The following is a 22,855-nucleotide window of genomic DNA, read 5'->3' on the forward strand; positions in this document are numbered from 1 at the left end:
ATCCCCTCTGCAGTTTCGTTCATAGTAACATACAAATACGATTTTGTCTTTTAAAAAGCAATCATTTAGGGACTTCCCTGGTGGTGCAGTGGTAAAGAATCTGCCTGTCAATGCAGGGGACATGGGTTTGAGCCCTGGTCCTGGAAGATCCCACATGTTGCGAAGCAACTAAGCCCGTGCGCCACAACTACTGAGCCTGCACTCTAGAGCCCGCAAGCCACAACTATTGAGCCCGCGTGCCACAGCTACTGAAGCCTGTGAACCTAGAGCCCATACTCCTCAACAAGAGAAGCCAGCGCAATGAGAAGGCCACGCACTGCAACAAAGAGTAGCCCCCATTTGCCGCAACTAGAGAAAGCCCATGTGCAGCAATGAAGACCCAGTGCAGCCAAAAATAAATAAGTAAAATTAATTAATTAATTAATTTAAAAAGTTTCAAAACTTCTTCAAAAAAAAGCAATGATTTAAATTATAGCAATCCAAGAAATCTTAGCTTATATGCCAAATAAAATAAAACGTATTTTTCCTTATTAAAATGAAGCAAACAGCTGCTTATATTGAAAACTCCAACACAATATATTTCCAATTGCAAGGCAATTCCATAAGAGAATAAAACATGATTGGTTTATTTAGTAGGACTCTCCAAATTATCCGTCATGAAATAATGAGTCGGGTCAACCTTTCAGAATGTCTTTGCCTAGGAATGAACTGGACACTTTTGAACGCTATGTATGAATTATTGACATAAAGTGCACCACTGAGAAATGTCTGTTTATGTTTCTCAGCTCAAAGCTTAGCCAGTGATTCTCCAACTTGGTAGCATGTCAACATTAGAGTGTAGGATGATTTAGGAGTACATCCCCCATGATATGATACCAGTAGTGAAGTCACAACATTTGCTGACAGTTGCCTTCTTTTACAAATTAGAGTGAATTCAAGATTACCCCTATAATAATGTGAGGCTTGCTTTCATTAAAATATGCTTTCTTCAATAAATGCTGGAGAGGGTGTGGAGAAAAGGGAACACTCTTGCACTGTTGGTGGGAATGTAAATTGATACAGCCACTATGGAGAACAGTATGGAGGTTCCTTAAAAAACTAAAAATAGAACTACCATATGACCCAGCAATCCCACTACTGGGCATATACCCTGAGAAAACCATAATTCAAAAAGAGTCATGTACCAAAATGTTCATTGCAGCTCTATTTACAATAGCCAGGACATGGTAGCAACCTAAGTGTCCATCGACAGATGAATGGATAAAGAAGATGTGGCACATATATACAATGGAATATTACTCAGCCATAAAGAGAAATGAAATGGAGGTATTTGTAATGAGGTGGATGGAGTTAGAGTCTGTCATACAGAGTGAAGTAAGTCAGAAAGAGAAAAACAAATACAGTATGCTAACACATATATATGGAATCTAAGGAAAAAAAAAAAAAGGTCATGAAGAACCTAGTGGCAAGATGGGAATAAAGACACAGACCTACTAGAGAATGGACTTGAGGATATGGGGAGGGGGTGGGGTGAGATGTGACAGGGTAAGAGAGTGTCATGGACATATATACACTAACAAATGTAAAGTAGATAGCTAGTGGGAAGCAGCCGCATAGCACAGGGAGATCAGCTCGGTGTTTTGTGACCACCTAGAGGGGTGGGATGGGGAGGGTGTGAGGGAGGCAGATGCAAGAGGGAAGAGATATGGGAACATATGTATATGTATAACTGATTCACTTTGTTATAAAGCAGAAACTAACACACCATTGTAAAGCAATTATGCTCCAATAAAGATGTTTAAAAAAAAAATGCTTTCTTTTGTGAGAGAGTAAAGGATGGAGTTACAGGTAGAAACCCTGTTACTTCACAAAACCTCGGGTTGATTTTTTTTTCTTTGTTTTAGGCTACAGTACAAGCTGCATTTGGAAATGTGCTCCACGTATGAACTTCATCTGTTGTGTGAATGGGTAGCAAGGATGAGGTTGAAATCTCTTGAACTCCTGTAAGAATTGATGTGACTTTTAACAGAGATAGATCAAAGATCAGAGGTAGAGTGTCAGTAAGCAGGGGGCCTCGGCTCCTCTGGTTTGGAAAAAGGATAAGTGGAGGAAAAGAGGAGAGATAACTAAGAATCAGCTAAAAATGGCAAAAAGATTCTTCTGCTCAAAATAATATCACATCCCAGTTTTTTCCTATTTGGGTCAATACAAGTTGTCTTCTAAAATGCAAAAACCCACCAGGAAGGGTAGATATTTAACTTCTGTAGTGTCACAGGGAATAATTCCCTGAGACTTTGGAGAGTCCAGAGAGGGGGATGTTTCTGGAGACAGAAGTGTTAAGGTGTCAGAAAGCCGTGGGTGAGGTGACAATAAAGAGCTGTGGCCAGCCATAGCCTCGAGCTATATCCCACCTCAGACCTGTGCTGGGCACTCAGCAGATAGGAGTGGAGACAGGTCATGTCCATGAGTGCCTATGGAAGTTCCCAAAGGACTTTTCTTGCCCCATGGTGTGCTATTCTCCTGTACTACATCCTATTTGGAACATGGTCAATCCCCCAAGTATACCTCCCACCTAGGACTTCTGCCTGGATTGCTTTTTTAAAAAAATTTTATTGGAGTATAGTTGATTTACAATGTTGTGTTAGTTTCAGGTGTACAGTAGAGTGAATCAGTTATACATATACATATATCCATTCTTTTTTACATTCTCTTGCCATACAGGTCATTACAGAGTACTGAGTAGAGATCCCTGTGCTATACAGTATCTATTTTATATATAGTAGTGTGTATATATCAATCCCAAACTCCTAATTTATCCCTCCCCAGCCCCTTATCCCCTGGTAACCATAAGTTTGTTTTCCACATCTGTGACTCTACTTCTGTTTTGTAACTAAGTTCATTTGTACCCCTTTTTTAGATTCCACATAGAAGTGATAGCATATGATATTTGTCTTTCTGTGTCTGACTTACTTCACTCAGTATGACAATCTCTAGGTCCATCCACGTTGCTGCAAATGGCATTATTTTGTTCTTTTTTATGGCTGAATAATATTCCATTGTGTCTGTGTACCACATCTTCTGTATCCATTCCTCTGTTGATGGACATTTAGGTTGCTTCCATAGCCTGGCTATTGCAAATAGTGCTGCAATGAAAAATGGGGTGCATGTATCTTTTCGAATTATGGTTTTCTCTGGATATATGCCGAGGAGTGGGATTGCTGGATTGTTTTCTCCATTCTGTTGGCCATAAATACTTGTTGACCCTTTAACGTCCATCTCCAATGTCTCTACCTTCATGATGCCTGGTTGATTCCATTGGAAGATTAAGCTCCCAGTTTCCTTCCTGATTCTCACTCTCCTGGGTCCTTCTCACATTGCATTGCCATCATCTGTTTGAGTACTGGATATTCTGAAGACAACACCCACGATTTATTCATCTTTGTAGCCCTAATCCCTTTACCTGAGCATCTTAACATGTAATGGATGTTCAAGAAAAGCTAACTCTTGGGGTGGAGAGAACAGGAGAGGGAATCAGAAGAGTTATATAGATGCAAAATTGGCAGCAGGTAGCTCTCAAAACAAACTTCATCCATTGTGAAATTTTCCCTAAGGTGACAGCTGCCCCAAGTGCTAAGAATAATTTTGCTTGCAGATTTTGGTACATGATAAGAGTCCTAGACAGATTTTAGTGCGGCATCTCCCTCGTAGTAGAAGATGTTTGGTTGTGGCTGGCAGTGGGTGTGTGGTCAACAGTTCTTTCCATGATGCCCACCTTGTCTTTGACTTACAGACATAGCAGTTAGGTAGAGAACTTGTGGTTGCTTGGAGTCCTGTCTTTTTACCCACGCAGGATGTTGATTACTTTGGATCAAAAAAGCTCTCTCTTTCTGACTTTTGCATGCCAGATTGGCTGCAGAAGTGTTATGAACATTTCCCAGCTTTTTTTTTTTTCTGCTCAAAGCTGTGCTTTCTTTTTTTATGCTACATTTCCTTGCTTTGACCTGCTTGTGGTCACCCTCACTTTGGCTTATAAAACAGCATGCTGTCATGCATCCTCTGTGTGCATCCTGTCTGGTGATGCTTGTGGCAGAAGGTTTTGTTATTTTGCCAGCTACACTAGTTTTCCTGTTGTGCTATAAAGGTGCCACTATTTATTTCTTTGTTGGAGAGTGTATGGTGTATGTGTGTACGTAAAGAGGGAGAAAGACAGAGCAAGACAGAAAGACAGAAAGTGAGAAAAGACAGAGAGGGGAGGGAGGAGGGAGGAATGAGGGACCAAGGGAGAGAGAGAGAGAGAGAAAGAGGTATTCCCTGTTGTACAATGTTAAGAACAGTATTTTATTTAATCTTAGGTTAAATTGTGAAATTCGTGGACAGATGCCTCTCTGCCTTACTTGGGAATTTTCTGCCTCTAGTTGGTACTTCCACATTCCTGTCATGCCTGCTGTTTCTTGGTTTTCCACAACGTCATACCTTCCTGGATAGTGCCAGGACTATTAAAAATTGCTGCCATTTATTGAATACCTACTTGGGCAAATACTGCAGTTACCTTATGTCTAATTGTTACACAAGTATCGCAATATAGGACCAGTATTAGTTTCAACACTCCTTCTTCCTGAGGCTGGAAAGTAATGGGTAAATCGGAAGCTCTAATCTGAGAGATTATGTATTTAGTATATGTGCTAACTCTTTCAGATGACATAACACTTTCACCCATTCAAATGATTTTTTTCCTCTAAAGGTTCTGAAAGGGAGACATTTTGGAGGAACTCAGCGGGCATAGGTACCCTAAGGGGCAAAGTTCTGTTCAGAGGGTCTTTTCAGTATGTCTCCCTGAATGCTTCTTAATGGTGCCCACAGACCAGATGGGATTCTGTGCAGGTGAGGTTCTCAATCACTATTTATTTCTGCTCTGGCTTGATACCACAGTAAACTCTTACTTATGTCTACTTAGATACAGAGAATCAGGGAATCTTGGATTTGAAGGAATCTTTAAAAAAATTTAAATCTAATCCAGTGATTCCTAATCTTGGGCATGCATCAAAATCATTTTTCAAGCTGTAAAATGACAGATTCTTAGGGCCAATACCGTGAGACCCTTGTTTTGTATGTCTTAGGTGGTATCTGGGTTCAACAAGTGATTCTGAAGTGCAGCCAGGTGGAAAACCATAAATTTAATTTACTTCTCATGATATGTGAATACTTTCTTGCTTGATTTGGTTTTCTATTTCTTCATCGTTGTATCTCTGGGAAATATGCAGAAAAGCAGAACATGAGGATTATTTTCTGCTCAGTTCCACAAAGAAAATCGGTGACTAGGGCACTGCATTAGGGATTACTAAGTCTTCAGGCTTATTGGAATAGCTCACTGTGTCAATTTTTCAATATATTTTCTTTCAGAAGAGGTATTTCATCACTTCCTGTGTCTCTTCCTAGGTAGTAATAATGAGGACATATATACCCCTGGATAATTGGGTCAAGATTTTCATAAATTTCCTTTTAATGTGAAATAAATTTCAGGAAAAAGGGAAACAGAGGAACAGAGATATTGATTCTAGCTCTGCTGCTGAAAGCTGTAGGTTTTGAGTGAGTCAGCTTATGGCTCTGAAACTCACTTTTCTCCTGTGTAGTTTGACCAATGGACTGTAAGATCCCTTTCAGTTCCAGGACCCCAGACTCTCACAGAACCTTCCAATCTCCTGATTGCCCCCTTGAACATGGAATCTGAGGAGCCATGGAAATGACTCCAGCCTCTGTTATTATCTCCTTTCTCTGAATTCCTGCTATGCTCAGAAGCCTCCTTAGTAAAAGAATAGCTATCTTCTGACATATTATTCTCTGTGTCACTGAATTTGTCTTTGAAAAGATTCCAAGATATGTGAGAGGCAGTATCATTTCATTCATCTTTCCCCCACTTTGCAATCGAAATTGTAGTGTTGAACATAAGTAAGGAGAAAATAAATACAAAGAATCATGGACTTTTACCAGTGAAAACCACTTTGGAGATAATTGATTTCGATCATTTAATTATACATATGAAGAAGTGAAAGCCAAGAGCCGATAACTGCTCAAGTAGGGAGACAGTGGCAGAATGAGGGCTATAAATTGCTTTGTTGACTTCCCGGGCAAGTGTTTTCTCTGCCGCACATCTTTGGTTTGTTGACGAGAAGACAGTGAATTAATACCATTAATACCAACAAAATCGACCATATCTTAGATTCATTATTAATTTCTCCAGTCTACAGAGTGGAATAATTTCATCCTTTTATATTACAGTTTATTTCTGTATTTATCAATGAACAACTCAAAATACCTTAGAGATATTACCTAGGTGGTCTTCAAACTGGCATATGTGACCATTATTTTTATTTATTTTTAATTTTTTTTCATGATAAGAGCTTTTTTATTTGGGGAAATACACTCCTAAATTCTATAGTTAATTTATTACGAACTGGTACCACATAGAAAAAAATATTACTTTTAATATTTACTTGAGGAACATAATTTTCTTTATGTTACTGTTGGTATTGAATCTTAAATGTAATCACAGGTATATCTGAATAAATATATATAACTTTTACCTTGAATCCCTCTCTCCACCTGTATAAAGATCACCAGCACACATCATATGCACATGGGTATATGTATGCCTATATATGTAAGTTGACTTCTGGTGGGTCCAGAGAATTAATTATAAGAGAAACAGTGCATTTTCATTTAGCACATATAGGGCAACATATTTATACAAGTGTATGTATTAACTTCAGGGCATTTTTAAACTATAACATTTGTAAAGTATATGACATTCAATAACGAGCTAGTTATTAAATTAGCTTATTTAAATCTTTTCATTTGAAACCTAATGGTTAATGTATCCAATTGGCCATCTTTTTTTTTTTTAACATTTTTATTGGAGTATAACTGCTTTACAATGGTGTGTTAGTTTCTGCTTTATAACAAAGTGAATCAGCTATACATATACATATATCCCTATATATCCTCCCTCTTGTGTCTCCCTCTCACTATGATCATTATTAAGGAGAAAGCATATGCTTGTGCTATTACTCTATTTTTAAAAGATAGGAGGAGAATTTGGATAAGGAAAAATATTTCAAGGTCATAAAATCCTACTGCATGTTTGGATAGAAAAACTAGCTTTACCTTCTGGATTCAGCAGCACAACTTTGCCTGGTCTAAGGGACTAGATTATGTTTTTAAAAATGAAGAAATGAGGTGATTAACATTTTTCTTGCTTAAAGTTAAAAATAGAAAGTGTTGACTTCAGTCATCAATTAGTTGTTGGGTAAGGAGGAAAGGGGACATGGATTCAGTGGGGCCAGCTCAGCTTGTTTTCAATCAAATATCACTAGGTAAGCACCATTCTCTGCCCCCTATGTTCTGGGCTGTCCCTTAACTGCTGGACTAGTACACTCTCAGATTATTTTAACCTTGTAGTTTTTAAAAAATTTGTTAGCCTTGGTCTATAAATAGATTCTTGAGAATCTCAAGTTCTAATAATATCAGATCATTTTATTTCTCCTGAGAAATTACACCATTTTATAGCCACTCTTAAAATCACTTAAAATTAATTATGGTTCAGGAAATTTGTCCTCATATTCTGAGAGGTGGTGGTGCTGCCCTTTAAACTCATATATGCTTCCAATATTACTTTATGTCATTGGTTCTCAATGAGGGACTAGTTCACCTCCCAAGGGACATTTGGCAATGTCTGGAGACATTTTCTGTTGTCACAGCTGGTAAGGCAGGTGTGTGTATATTACAGTCATCTAATGGGTAGAGATCAGAGATACTGCAAAAAAACCTGCAGTGCACAGGGCAGCCCCTCACAACAAAGAATTATTTGGCCCCAGATTTCAATAGTGTTGAGGTTGAGTAACCTTGCTTTATCATATAGATTTACATAGAGATATTACCTTATCTATATAGATAAGAATCATTACTGATAATTTAGATCTACATGCATTAATCTACAGCAAATAATCAGTGTCTGATACTCTGTTAATCTTGCTTGTCACAGTGTCCCTTCGTTTGTCAAGATTATGAGCTGATGTTTTGCTCTGGAAAGAGTATGAGGACTCCTCCTTGTCAAAAATAAAATGAGTCTGAAGGAATTTGTCAGCATTCCCAAATCTTTGGACCATTTTTGATTAAGACTTTCAGCATTTAGGTCCTAGTCAAAAGGAACTTTACAAACTAGTTGCCATCAAACCTCAGTAAATGGTCTCCTAGCCCCTGATCTCTGAAACAGGCTTGCGAGCACATGCTGATACATTCATTTAGTCATTGCTGCTGCAAGACTTCAATGCTAATTCCATATTTAGTTACTGTTGGTAGCAACTACTAATGGAGAGATGAAAGAGACAGACCCTTTTTTTAAAAGCTAAAATCTTGTCAGTGGCTCTGTGGCTGCAATTCCCAGGGCACTGTGATTCTGCCTTTAAATGTAATTTCAAAACAGCTGTAATGGCAAATTAGTTTCTTTCTATTAGTTAGGTGATTATACACCAATCAGAACTGAATACACACACTATTAAGTTTATAATTATATTTGAGAATTTCACAGTCCACTTCATCTACCTTTAGGCCTCCTTGAGTGCTCCCTGACGCTCACATTTTGTCTGGAAGGGAGTATTTTACCAAAAGTTTACACATGGTTAACTTGGTTGAGAATATTGAGTCAGGCTCAAAGGTGAGTCAAATGGCTGATAAATTTTCAAGGTCTTCAATGACTCAGACCCTGGTCAGAATCTAGTTTAATAGTAAGTGAAATTTTCTGGTGAAGGTGCAGTGACTTGACTATCTCTACCCATTTCTTAGTGGGCAGGGCTTTGAATCTCTGCTATCTCCTTGTCATAACAAAGACCACATATTAAATGGGTTGGCCATGATGCAGTGGCCAGGTTTAGAGGAAACCCTTGCAAGTGTACACAGATAGCTAGAAAGAACTTGGATTCTGCTACCTTTTCTGGGAACCAAATTGCAGCAAAAAAGTATTTATTTCTTTAGATAGATTTGTTTCTCTTCATGGAACTTGATTTCTGTATCACATTATAATTCTTTTATAGTGCAGCTTGCTATTGCATCAACTCAATTATACTTATTCAACGAATATTTATTAGGAGTCTGCTGTGCTGTTCAATTTGTAACAGTTCTGTACAGTAGAAGCTTGAGGAGGAGCATGGTGAGTGTGTAAGATTGTTTCTGGATGTCAGCAAGAAGTCACTGTGGTACGGTGGTGATAGTACCGAGGCTCTGGAGTCAGACAGACCCCTGTTCAGAGCCAAGCTCTGGGCTGTACCAGCGTGTGGTCTTGGAATGTTGCTTAACTTCTCTGAGTCTGGGTTTCCTTATTTATTTAATAATAAGCTCCCTAGTCTAGTAGTCAACAGCAGAGAGGCTAAAATCAGACTGTGCACTTTTTATATCAGCCATACATCCATAATATTGCAGGTTCAGTTCCAGACCACTGCAATAAAGTAAATATTGCAATAAAGCAAGTCACGTGAATGTTTTGGTTTCCCTGTGCATATAAAAGTTGTGTTTACACTATACTATAGTCTACTAAGTGTGCAATAGGATTACATCTAAAAAAGTACATATCTTATTTTAAAAATATTTTATTAAAAGAAAGAACTGTTTTGAATTGAAAAAAAATGCTTTATGGCTAAAAAAAAACCCAAAACAAGTACAATAAGTAGCATCAAAGATCACTTATCATAGATCACCATAACAAATATACTAATAATGAAAATGTTTGAAATATTGAGAGAATTACTAAAATGTGACACAAAGACGTGTAGTGATCAAATGTTGTCAGAAACATGGCACCAATAGACTTGATCAACAAAGGGTTGCACAAACCTTCAATTTGTAAAAAATGCAGTATCTGGGAAGTACAATCAAGTGCAATAAAATGAGATATGCCTGTACCTGTTCCCTGACTTGTGCAACATTAGGCAAGTGCCTTAACCATGCTAGGCTCCAATTTGTCCACTGAAAAATAAGATTGAATGTTATCATGTTTTAAAAACTCTTAGCATAATTTGTAGCCTGCAGCAGGTTGTTAGTGAATTATAGGGGTCATCACCACCATCATCATCATCAGATAGCAAATACCCCATCACTAGAAGTATTTAATCAGAGACTAAATGGCTACTTTCAGGTTAGTATCTAGTATATCCATTCAGACAGTATTGCTTTGACTTTTGTGGTTCTATGAAAAATATTCTAATGGTAGAACTGTGGCAACCGAGCAGAAGATATTTTTAGGCAAGAGCACCTTCACACAATGTGGGCAATTGCTTCTTCTGGGTATATGTACATGAAGGTGACACCTGAGGATCCCAATTAGGTTTCTGTTCTCTTAAACTATTCTTTAACAAATTTTTTTTAAATTGTAGCTACTTTTCTTTGAATCATCTCCAAATTCTATACATCTCCCTTGAATTAATTTAGTTGCATAATCCAGAAATGCCACATGAATTCTTCATGTTATTGTTTTTCTTGTTTATGTATCCTAAAGAATACAGTTCACTTTTTTCCACTAATTACAGAACCCTTCCTGAAACCTGTTTAGCTTGAGGTCAGATATGTCTGTGACTCTCTCTTTTTAGTTCCATAATGTCAGCTGTTTCTCATCTTGAATTTTTGCACTTTGTTTTTCAATTCAAAATGCACTTTTGCACTAGTTAAAAATCATGATTTTTATTTCTGACTCCTTCTGCCGGCAGGGTCATTTGGAAATCTAATTTTATCTTCTCAGGGTGAATGACTCACCCTTCTCTTCCACCCCTGGTGGCCATGTGGATATAATGAAGAGCACTTTCTCCCCCAGATGAAGGATGGAAGAAAATGTTAAATAGGTCTAGGATGATCTTCTGCATGAGTTTCAGTTAAAAAATTTCAGGGATGTATGTAATAAAATTTGCTGAAATCAATTAAAACAAACAAAATGCTCTTATGAGCTATGGGGATTACTTAAGTACCTAGAATAAAGAAGTTTATTCACACCAGTTGAAAACTGAGCATTTCAGGTGGGCATATTTGGACTGGTCTTTTGACATGGAGTAAAGATATTTTCAATGACATACTACATCAATTAAAATACCTTACTTAACCAGGAGCTTCTACCATCTAAAACATAGCAGAGAACTAGAAAATCAGCCTCAGAAAGTCCTGAACAGAGTGTTTTATGGTCCAGATCTCAAGCATTTTATTCTTGGGAATTGGGAAGATCTTCAATGACCCAAACTCAGGCTCCTTTTCTTTTTAATTTTCACATACTATATTAAGCATGTCTTTCATTTTCTGTATTCTGAAGCTTTGACATCTGGGGCCTTGCCGACTCCAGAGGGCTTGCCCCACCTGGGTTTGCCAGTTCCAAGAGATAGTAAACTACTTGCCTGTGAGGGTGCTTTCCAAATGCAAACCAACCAAATGCAGAGCACACACCCCCAACCACCTTCTGTATCTAGCTCTCACTATCCACCTGCCCTAATTACCCCAGGACAAGGTTCTAAGCAACTAAGGACAGCCCCTATGTCTCACAGCCTGCTGACATTATTCAGATAGCCAAGCTTAAGTCTGCTTACCCTGCCTTGCTTGTTTCTTCTTGTGAAAACCACAGTAAAGGCTCTTTCCCACAGTTACTCCCTCCTCCCTCTTGACTGACCCTGGTGCTTCCCCGGGTTCCCCTGCATGGGGTGCCGTGCCCTCTCTTCTTGGGAACTGTGAGTAATAAACAATCTTTTCAGTGGTAATCATCTCCTGATCTATTAGCCTTACCACACCTAAATAATAATAAAACCTATGAAAATACATATTTCTAAAAAGTTCGGCTTTCTAGTTTCTTAAATTATAGCAGGTGTAGGAGTCACAAGTTGGAACTGGAGGAAGGTTATAGAGTCACCTGTGTTGGTGGTACCATAAGATGTCACTTCTTATTGGTTGAATAGATGCCTTCTTGCCCAGTCGTATAAAGAACGTACAAGCAGAACCAAACTTCAACCGAATTGAGAACAAGGTAAGATGTGCTTCTGCCTCGTTTATTTTATGGTTCTTTTTTTTTTTTTTTAACACTTTCATCCCTCACCTGTTGCCTCCAACTTCACATTTTGAATCCTTTTTGTGTGTGTGTGTCCTGCCCTTGGCTGAACAGAATCTCATTCCTATTTTGGTATCACTAAATGATAACCATGATGTTAGCAACAACAATGGCAATACAAAAAATTAATTTTTAAAAAACCACTGTAAGACAAACTCTGTACTAAGTGCTTGATGTTTGTTGTTTTGAACCTTGCAACAAACCCTAAAATATTGGCTTTTGTTAGCTCCTTGTTACAGATGAACAAACACATTTATGGAGGTCATATAACTTGAGCCAAATCACAAAGCCAGAAACAATTAGAACCTGGATTCAGAGGTGCACAGTGGAAATCATCTCTTTTATTTTTCTTACACTGTTCACTATAGCTTTTATACGGAAACACTCTTTTAGTAGTAACTAAAGAGGACAAGGATGTACCTAATGTCTGGATGTCGTGTCATTTTATGCCATAAAGTCAATGACTTTCCCCCATAGAGAATTCACTAATTCCTTCTTCTCACTTTGAAAGCACATAGCTTATATTTCAAATTACATTTATCACAGTCACCGTTGTCTTAGAGATAGATGTATGTGATTATCACTTTAACTAGCTTGTGGGCTATAAGGAAACAGAAACTGTTCCTTATCTTTGTATTCATCACAGCACTTAGCCCAGGGCCTTGAGATTATTAAGTATACAGTAAATATTTGTTGAATTGATTTGAATTGAGGATCAAATGCATGAATGCATGTTAAATCTGTTTGTAAGGCACTAGCCACACGAAAGACAATCTGATTATTTGAGTCATGGCATGTAGACAAAAAAGAGGGATAGAGTGGTGGTGGTGGGGGCCCATTCCAGAGACTTTCAAGGCTTTTTAAAAAAATTATTGTTTTTTTGGCTGTGCCCCATGGCTTGCGGGATCTTAGTTCCCCCTACCAGGGATTGCACCCTCGGCCTCGGCAGTGAAAGCACAGAATAGTGGTGACCAATAATAAGTCTAGGGATAAGCACGTTGTCAGACATGCATGCATGCACATGCAATCAAGTTTCTTTTAGCAAGGAAAAATGGGGAAATGGCTACTGTATCAACAACCAACAGTGTCAGTCATAAAACTGGATTGAGAAAAGAATTTTATCTGTTACATACTTTGCCTCATAAAACTTAGCAGCCCTACTTATCTGGAAGAACGTTAGAAGATACTTCTTCCTCACCTCCATATCTGGACAGAGATCCTGGGTCAGTGCCCATGAGAAAACTAAGCAGTGGTCCTTCTATTCTCAAGGTATGCTATTTGAGACTGTCAATTCTCTGATTTACCCCTATTTCTGAATTCCTATGCACTATTTTCTACATTTTAAAAAAGACTACAGCTTCAAGAAGATAACAGTATGATGTAGGAGAAACTAGCAATGGTCTCTTATATTACTGTAAGTATAGTGTCCACAAACAAAAGATTGCATTTGGGAATATGAATTGATTGGAAACAGTGCATTCTGGAGATTATAGTTTTTCATGAGCTGCATTGCATCAGAGTATTAGAGCATCAAACTGTGGGATTATCTGAAAATTTTTCTTCTGTTTATTAAAATAAGCAGCACTATGGATGAAGGCATGTTATATCCTGGAAATTGAATATATTTGGGGGCATATTAATATGTCAGTATAAATATTTGAGATGGCAATTTGAACAAAGAAAACACAAATTAACAGTGAACCAATACAGTGGCATCTACACATCTTTTCTATAGTTAATGATTTCTTCTTACTTGAGAAAGACAAGAGGAAAAGAAATAACATGCAGGGCTTATATATAAATATCACAAAGCAAAAGAAACATTATACTGAAATTTACAGTGTATCTTTTCAAATGATCTACTTCAGGTAACAAATGAATAATTTAAAAATGCTTGCTCTCCAGTATATAGTACTTGACATAGGGTAATCACAAGCTGAGAAGAGTTGAGACAATAAAATGAGATGCAAATAAAAGCGGATGATCTAAGGAAGCCTCGCAAAGAAACATCTTAATATCATCTCTATGGGCAAAGCTTGGCCCTCCTGGATTTCACTCAGCTGATCCTCTTCTGCGTCCTCACATTTACTAACACTAGGAAACATATTTCTTGTGCTATACCTGTTGCTACAAAGTTTAGATGAAATTTTTTCACTGGTTTGATCATAACACTATGATAAACTACATTTGTTTAAGTAGTTAAAGTTTTGCAAACAGGATACTATGGGAGGAGAATTTAAGTCAAAATGTATTAGTAAGGAAATGTTAATTTATGCTTACTGTCATAAATAAAAACTCTAATTTTTAGTGGTTTAAAATGGCAAAGTTTTATTTCTTACTCATTTTACACTGTCCATCTTGGAAGGGCAAGGATGGCTCTTGTCTGCACAATCACATTCCAGGATCTAGACTGTCAGAATAGTCACTGCTGGCACACTGCTAGTCATCATGGAAGAGGGAAAAATGACCTTTGGATGGTCATGCCTTGACTGTTAAATATTCTGGCCCATAAGTGATTTGTGCTACTTTTATTCACAACTCTTTTGCCAGATCAAGTTTAATAACCTCACCCAACCAGAAGGAAGCCAAGAAGGAGTGTAATCCCTCCTGTGATTGGAAGAGGTGAGACTAGAAATATATAGCGGCCATCACTCAAAACAATCACATTCTACCTATTTGGTCACAAATATTTGGCTCATTCTTTCCCACAAGCAACATATACATTTTCCCCATGGGAGAAAATTAAAAATTTTTTATCCAGGGCCCCATCCCTGCTGCCTGGAATGGAGCCCTGGTCCTACGCAGAGCTGGAACTCCTGGCTCAGTCTCTTCCCTCCACTGGGGTTGAGCTGCCCCAGAGCCAAGGGGAGGGCAGGGTGACCCCTGACCCCTGACCCCGACCCTGACCATGGCCTCATGTCCCATGCTCCAGAAGGACCCCACCCCCCCTCGGGGCCCCACGCCAGGTCTTCCATAACACCTAAGACGTGGTGACTCCTAATGTAATCTTTTCATCGTGTCTCTTAATAACATGTGGACTCCTACAAGGTCAATTTGCATCACAACTTTGGTTGAACTGGATCTGGGATTTGCCAGGGCTTTAGCTTCGGGACAATGTCTGGCTGAGTTCACATTGACAGGAGGTCAGTCTCCTCAGGACACACTGGAGCTTCAGCTTCTGGACAACACTGGGCCCTGTCCATGCAGATAGAAGCCCAGTGTTTTTAGGACCTGCTGGCAGGCACCGCCATGGGAGTAGGTGAAGAAAGGTGAAGAAAAAGTGGGGAGAAGCTTCCTGTATGCGGCCGACTGTTGAGGGGGATCCATTTTCAGAGCAGGAAGTATAGGAAGGGATTGATGTGGAAAATTGTGGATTTTAGGTAGTTTTGTGTGTGGTGCAGACAGATCCCAGTGTGTTTCCTTGGTGTGTGGTATATAGTTTCTTTGGCATCATTTATTAAGGGGATTTTCCCCAGTGTATGTCCTTGGCAGCGTTGTCATAAATTAACTGACCACATCCATGTGGGTTTATTTCTGGGTTCTCTGTTCTGTTCCTCTAGTGCATGTGCCTGTTTTTGTGCCAATTCCACACTGTTTTGGTTCCTGTAGCTTTGTAGTGTAGTTTGAAGTCAGGGAGTGAGTTGAATCGAGCTGTGCTCTCCTTTCTTAGGATGGCTTTGGCTATTTGGAATCCTTTTTCGTTCCACACAAATGATAGTATTCTTTGTTCTGTTTCTGTGGAAAGCGTCATTTTAATTGTGTTAGAGATTGAATTGAATGTGTACACTGCTTTGGCTGAAAGAACATTTTAACAATATGAACATCTTCCAGTGCCTGATCACAGAATATTTTTCTATTTTTTTGTTTCTTCTCCAGTTTCTTTATTAGTGTCTTACAATTTTCATTGTGCAGATCTTTCACATCATTGGTTAAATTTATACCCAGGTATTTTGTTCTTTTTGATGCAATGGTAAATGGGATTGTTTTCTTAAATTTTCTTCCTGATACTTCTACCTCTTTAATAGTGTAGAGAAACTCAACTGGTTTTTGTGTATGCAACTTTACTAAATTCATGTTTTACTTGTACCTTTTGGTGGTTTGATGTGGAAAATTGTAATTCAAAAATTCCATTGTTTCTATTGTATCCCAGGTTATTCACAACACCCAAGACATAGTGACTACTAATATAATCTTCCCACCTCTTAATAATATGTGGATTCCTACAAGAGCAGTCAGCTTAACCATTTTGAGAGAACTGAATCTGGGTAAGGCTTGGCCCCTATAATGAAGTTTTATGTCTTCTCTAACTTTCTGGCATAGTATTGACACATTTGTTTTGAAGAGTTATTTACTTTCTAGTAATTTCAGACATACAGAAAACTTGCAGTAGCAGTACCATGTACTCTTTATCTGTAAGTTCAGATTTGCTGTCATCACTGATTTACCATATATGCCAATTTAAAGGACGACTTCCATTATGTTTTTTCTTTTTCTATTTTTTGTTTTTTTTTTAGTTTACATTAGGGTTTATTCTTGATATTGTTCATTTTATCCCAAAAAGGGACATTCCCCCAGGGGATACCCACATAACCCCCAAATGAGAAATCATTGTGGTTTTTACCTTCTAATCTAATCCACAGGCCCACTTCCACTTTCACCACCTGCCCCAAAGCATGAAAATATCTTTTTCCATTCTGATCCAGTTTTGTTTTTCTGGACGTGTTCTTAAGACTTTCCCTCATTTTCACAACCTTGATGGATTCAAAGTACCCAAGATGAGTATGATCTGGGTGACCTTTCCTGCATGACTTCTTTCACTTAGGTTGTTTTCAATGTTCATGTATTTTGTAACACGTATCAGTACTTCATTTATGTTTTCCATGGTGAGTAAATCTATAGAACATAACATTTACCACTTAAACCATTTAAAGTATATAGTTCTATGACATTAACTACATTTACATTGTTGTATAAATATCCTCACCATCCATCTCTCATACTTTTTCATTTTTTCCAAGTGAAACTGCATCCATTAAACACTAACTTTCTTCAACCCTTGTCAAGCACATTCTACCTTGTGACTCTGAATTTCACTTCTCTGGATACCTTATAGAAGTGGAATAATATAATATTGGTCCTTTTGTGACCAGATTACTCCACTTAGCCTGATGACTTTAGGGCCCATACATGTTGTAGCATGTCTCTGAATTTCCTTAGTTTTTGAGGCTGAATAATATCCCTTTGTGTACATATAACATTTTTTCTTTATCAGTTCATCTGTCCATGGACACTTGAGTTGCTTTCACCTTTTGGCCAATGTGAACAATAATACTATGAATACAGGTGTACAAATATCTGTTTCACTCTTTGCTTTCAAACCTTTTGGGTATATGCCCTGAAGTGGAATTGACAGGTCATTCATTAATTTATGTTTAAGTTTTTGACAAACCACCATACTGTTTTCCACAGCGGAGACACAATTTTACTGTATTTCTGTTTATGTCAGAATAATATGGAACTTTATAGACCTACCCTCCTTTTGCTTATCCATTCATCCATTGATGGATATTCGAATTGTTTCTACCACTGGGCCAATGTCAACAATGCTGCTATGAATATTCATGTACAAGTTTTTGTTTGAACACCTGTTTTCAATTCTTTGTGGTATGTATCTAGGAGTAGAGTTCTTGAACTAAACTGTAATTGTATTTTTATCTTTTTGAGGAAATGCCAAACTACCATATATATTTTCTGCTCCATTTTACATTTCCACAAGCAATGTGTAAGGGTTCCAATCTCTCTACATTGTTGCCAGCATTTTTATCTGTTTTTTCTTGATTATAACCATTTACTCTATGTGAAAAAAAAATCTTATCCAGTCATACCATCCAGTTGTAAAGTAACATAAGATCCAGTCATCATCTAGGATTTTCTGATGATTCATGGTGGTTTCTAAATTGTGGAAGTTAGGGGAAACCCACAGTGATTTCTTCATTAGGTCCAGATGTGGCTCCTCTTAATCCATAGATCTGTGAGCTAAAAAGATTAGCTATGTGTTTTCCAAACCAAATATACAATGGTCTAGCAGGACAAGCAGAATAAACATTCTTGTTTGGTAATAGAAAGAAAGGAAGACTCACAGAAGTCATTGATTCATAGCAATTCTAGTTTATTATTAGGCAGAATTTGCAAGGGCCTGCTACCCTATTTACCTCAGTCCTGATTCTGGTTCTTAGGACGGGTCCTCAGTCCATGGTTCTCTAGGCCTTAGCTCTAACCTCTCTGAGGCTCTTCCTTTCTCATTATCCTCTTTGATTCTGCCTAAAAACGAGAATTAGAGAATGTGCCTTGCCTTTGGTTGAGCTGCTTTTCCGTCTGCTTCCTTTGCATTGAAGGTTTGGGGTACAAGAGTCATTCTTGAAAATCCAAGAATTTCTTCTCCCCTCTCCCCTGAACCCCCTATTCCCTTACTCTTCCTTCACAGGCTCCTGATTATTTGACTTACAGATGTTTTAAAAATGTAGGCTTCTTATTTATTTAATTCCAGTCCCCTCCATTTGCCAGTAGGCATACTTTATGTATGTATATAAAGGGAGAGCTACACTTTAGGCTTTTTTCTCCTTGAACAATTTTGACAGATTGAAAGGACTTACTGGGTTTCATCTTTATCCATTCAGAGATTTTAACAGTGAGTGTAAGGACATATGCTTGATCTAATTCTTGCTATTAGATTGAGTTTTAACTTTTCCTATTTGGGATTGAGAAGCACTTGCCTCTTCCAACTCTAAGAATCCCTGAATATGTACTCTTTCTAGTCTCTGTAATTCCTGCATACAACTGGACCAATGCTTTTCTGAGCCTACCTTTTTCTTTTAATACTTTGCAAAGTGCAACAAACAGCAACTGGGACACATTGCTAATCTCCCAGGAGAAATACAAGGTCATTTGGTGTGGGATCTTTCTTATAAATTATTGCATTCAATGTTGTGGTGGTAAATGTTTAATAGCTAGCTCTCTAGGAAGAGAACCAACAACTATGATTTGTAGTGCTTCCCAATTTCAGTGGTATAAATTCCCCCACTATGGCAGATTTAAGTTATGAACATGGCATTACAAAACCTGAAGTTGGAAAAAGATACTTACAGTTATCTCTTGGATGCTGACTTGGACACAGCCAGCTCCAGCACACTACTGATTGCAGGTGATGGTTTTACCAAATATTTTGCAATTACTTAACATAGAGTGTCATACTTCCAGTCTGTCTCACAACATGCTGCCTAGCCCAAAGCCAATGCCATATACTTTATTTTTAATGGCAAGTCTCCACTTCTAGGTACAAACTTCAGTATCGATTAGAATAGGCTAGGTTATGGGACTTCCCTGGTGGTGCAGTGGTTAAGAATCCACCTGCCAATGCAGGGGACATGGATTTGAGCCCTGGTCTGGGAAGATCCCACATGCTGTGGAACAACTAAGCCCGTGTGTCACAACTACTGAGCCTGCGCTCTAGAGCCCCCGAGCCACAATTATTGAGCCTTCCTGTGACAACTACTGAAACCCGCGTGCCTAGAGCCCGTGCTCTGCAACAAGAGAAGCCATCACAATGAGAAGCCTGCACACTGCAATGAAGAGTAACCCCTGCTAGCTGCAACTAGAGAAAGCCCGCACACAGCAATAAAGACCTAATGCAGCCAAAAATAAATAAAGAAAGAAAGGAAGAAAGAGTGCCTACTCCATTAAAAAAAATAATAATAAAGAATAGGCTAGTTATGTCGCAGTAGCAGATAAAGTTGAAATCTCAGTGGCTTAAGAAAGAAAAGGTTTATTTCTCACTCATACTACCATGCCCAACCCAGTATTTCTGGGCCCAAAACCCAGGCACTATCACCTGGAAGATTGCAAACCAGCTTGGTAGAGGGAGAGAGGCCCGTGGAGAGTGTGAACTGGCAACTAAATGAATTGTCTTCAGATGTACTGGGTGTACTTCTGTTCACAACTTATTGACCAGAATTAGTGACAAAACCACAGAGGAAAAGAAGGAGAAAGCAAATGTGAACCTACAAAGTACCTGGAAGCAGAGAACAGAAAATATTCTGTGGTCAACACTAGTGGCTATGATAACTCTATACCAGTGGAGATGCTTTAAGTCACACAGTTTATGTAGTTTTCCAAGCAACTTAAGCAATGTTTTCTTATTTTTTCCCTTATTTTTTTTTTAAATTAATTAATTAATTTATTTTTGGCTGTGTTGGGTCTTCGTTTCTGTGCGAGGGCTTTCTCCAGTTGCGGCGAGCGGAGGCCACTCTTCATCGCGGTGCGCGGGCCTCTCACTGTCGCGGCCTCTCCCGTTGCGGAGCACAGGCTCCAGGCGCACAGGCTCAGTAGTTGTGGCTCACGGGCCTAGCCGCTCCGCGGCATGTGGGATCCTCCCAGACCGGGACACGAACCCGTGTCCCCTGCATTGGCAGGCGGATTCCCAACCACTGCGCCACCAGGGAAGCCCCTCCCTTATTTTATATAGATTTGAATTATTAAAGACTAAGAAAATACACAATGGCAGTAACTATATTTTACCAAGCACTTCATATAATGATCCAACAAAGATTTTTGATTACTCCTCTGGTAACTCTGCCTAAAATCAGTACACACAGTATGATATCTAATAGATTAAAACACACACACACGTCAAATAACACAAAGAAATAATATGAAAATTGCTTTCATTGAAATCTCTGAATGATGGGTTTCTAAGTGTTTTTTAAATTTTATTTTTTTCAAATTTTACGTTTTGTAGCTGCAAACATGTACTTCCTTTATCATGAGAAAAATTCAGATATTAAAAAATTTATATAAGTTTTCATAATCTATTTTAATACACCTATGCAAAAATATAATCACAGAGATGAAAAACCTAGATAGAAGTGCATCAAAATATTCTGTGTTTGTTCTGGGTGATAGGATTAGGTATGTTTTTTAAAAAATATTTTTATTTATTTTTCTTTTTCATATTTCCTCTAATGATTGTTATTATAATTTAAAAATGTTAGTATGTTGTTATTATTATTACATTGTCTCTATACTCACAACTCACTCTCAACAAACTGAGAGTTTTTTATCATAAATGGTTGTTGAGTTTTGTCAAATGCTTTTCTTGCATCTATTGAGATGATCATATGATTTTCATCCTTCATTTTGTTAATGTGGTATATCACAATGATTGATTTGTGGATGTGGAATCACCTTTGCATCTCTGGAATAAATCCCACTTAATCATGGTGTATGATCTTTTTAATGTGTTGTTGAATTTTGTTAATATTTTGTTGAGGATTTTTGAATCTATGTTCATCAGGGATATTGGGCCTCTAATATTCTTTTCTTGTGTTATCCTTTTTTGATTTTGGTATCAGGGTAATGCTAGCCTTGTAAAATGAGTTTGGAAGCATGCCCTCTTCTATTTTTTGGAAGAGTTTGAGAAGATTTGGTACTAATTCTTCTTTGAATGTTTGGTAGGATTCACCAGTGAAGCTGTCTGGTCTTGAACTTTTGTTTGTTGGGAGGTTTTTGATTACTGATTCAATCTTCTTGCTAGTAATTTGTCTGTTCAGATTTTCTATTTCTTCATGATTCAGTCTTGATAGGTTTTGTGTTTCTAGGAATTTATCCATTTCTTCTAGGTTGTCCAACTCTGGATGTATAATTGACCAGAGTTAGTCTGTTATGATCCTCTTTATTTCTTTGGTATCCATTGTAACATCTCTTCTTGCTTTTCTCGTTTTATTTATTTATCTTTCTTTTTTTGTGTGTAAGTCTAGCTCAAAATTTGTCAATTTATTTATCTTTTCAAAGAACCAGCTCTTAGTTTTATCAATCTTCTCAATTCTCTTTTTAGTCTCTATTTTATTTATTTAGGCTCTGATCTTTGTTATTTCCTTGGTTGAGTTCCACTGACTTGTCTTTGAGTTCATTGATCCTTTCTTCTGTTACATCTATTCTGCTTTTGAACAACTCCAGTGTATTATTCAGGTCAGTTATTGTCTTATTCAACTCTGTGACTTCTATTTGGTACTTTCTTATACTTTCTATCCCTTTGTTGAAATTCTCACTGAGTTCATTTATTCTTCTCCCAAGTTTGGCTAGCATGTTTATGAGCATTACTTTGAACTCTTCATCAGGTAAAGTACTTATCTCCATTTCATCAAGACTATTTTTTTGAGGTTTCATCATGTTCTTTCATTTGGAACATATTCCTGTTTCTTTACTTTGTTTGATTCTCTGTATTGGTTTCTATACAGTAGATGTAACAACCACCTCTCTCAGTCTTGAAGGAGTGGCTTTGTGTAGATGAAACTTGTCATTGAATTTTGCCCTAGTTCTTAGTTATCTCTCAATCCTTCATGATTGCCCAAGCAGCCTATTATAGTTTAAATAGCTCCTAGTAGTTAAGAGTGTGCCTAGAATTGTCAATGTACCGAGGGGAAAGATTTCAATCAGCACCTAGATTCAGGCTAGTTGGAAGCCAGACCCTCAGACAAAAGCTTCTCAAGTATGAAAATATATGTAGCCGGTGGGACTGCAAGAGTAAGCCTTGCTAGTCACCAGAGTCAGGCTATATGGAGGTGTCCCTTGGATGGCAGTTACAAAAATGGGGCTCCAGATGAGGGTATAAGCTCTTTTCTTGGAGATACTGGTGAGCTGGAGTGAAGCAGAGGGAGAGTGCAAAGATGGCATCTA

This window comes from Balaenoptera acutorostrata, chromosome 9 (assembly GCF_949987535.1).
Source record: "Balaenoptera acutorostrata chromosome 9, mBalAcu1.1, whole genome shotgun sequence".
NCBI classification, from domain to species: Eukaryota; Metazoa; Chordata; class Mammalia; order Artiodactyla; family Balaenopteridae; genus Balaenoptera; species Balaenoptera acutorostrata.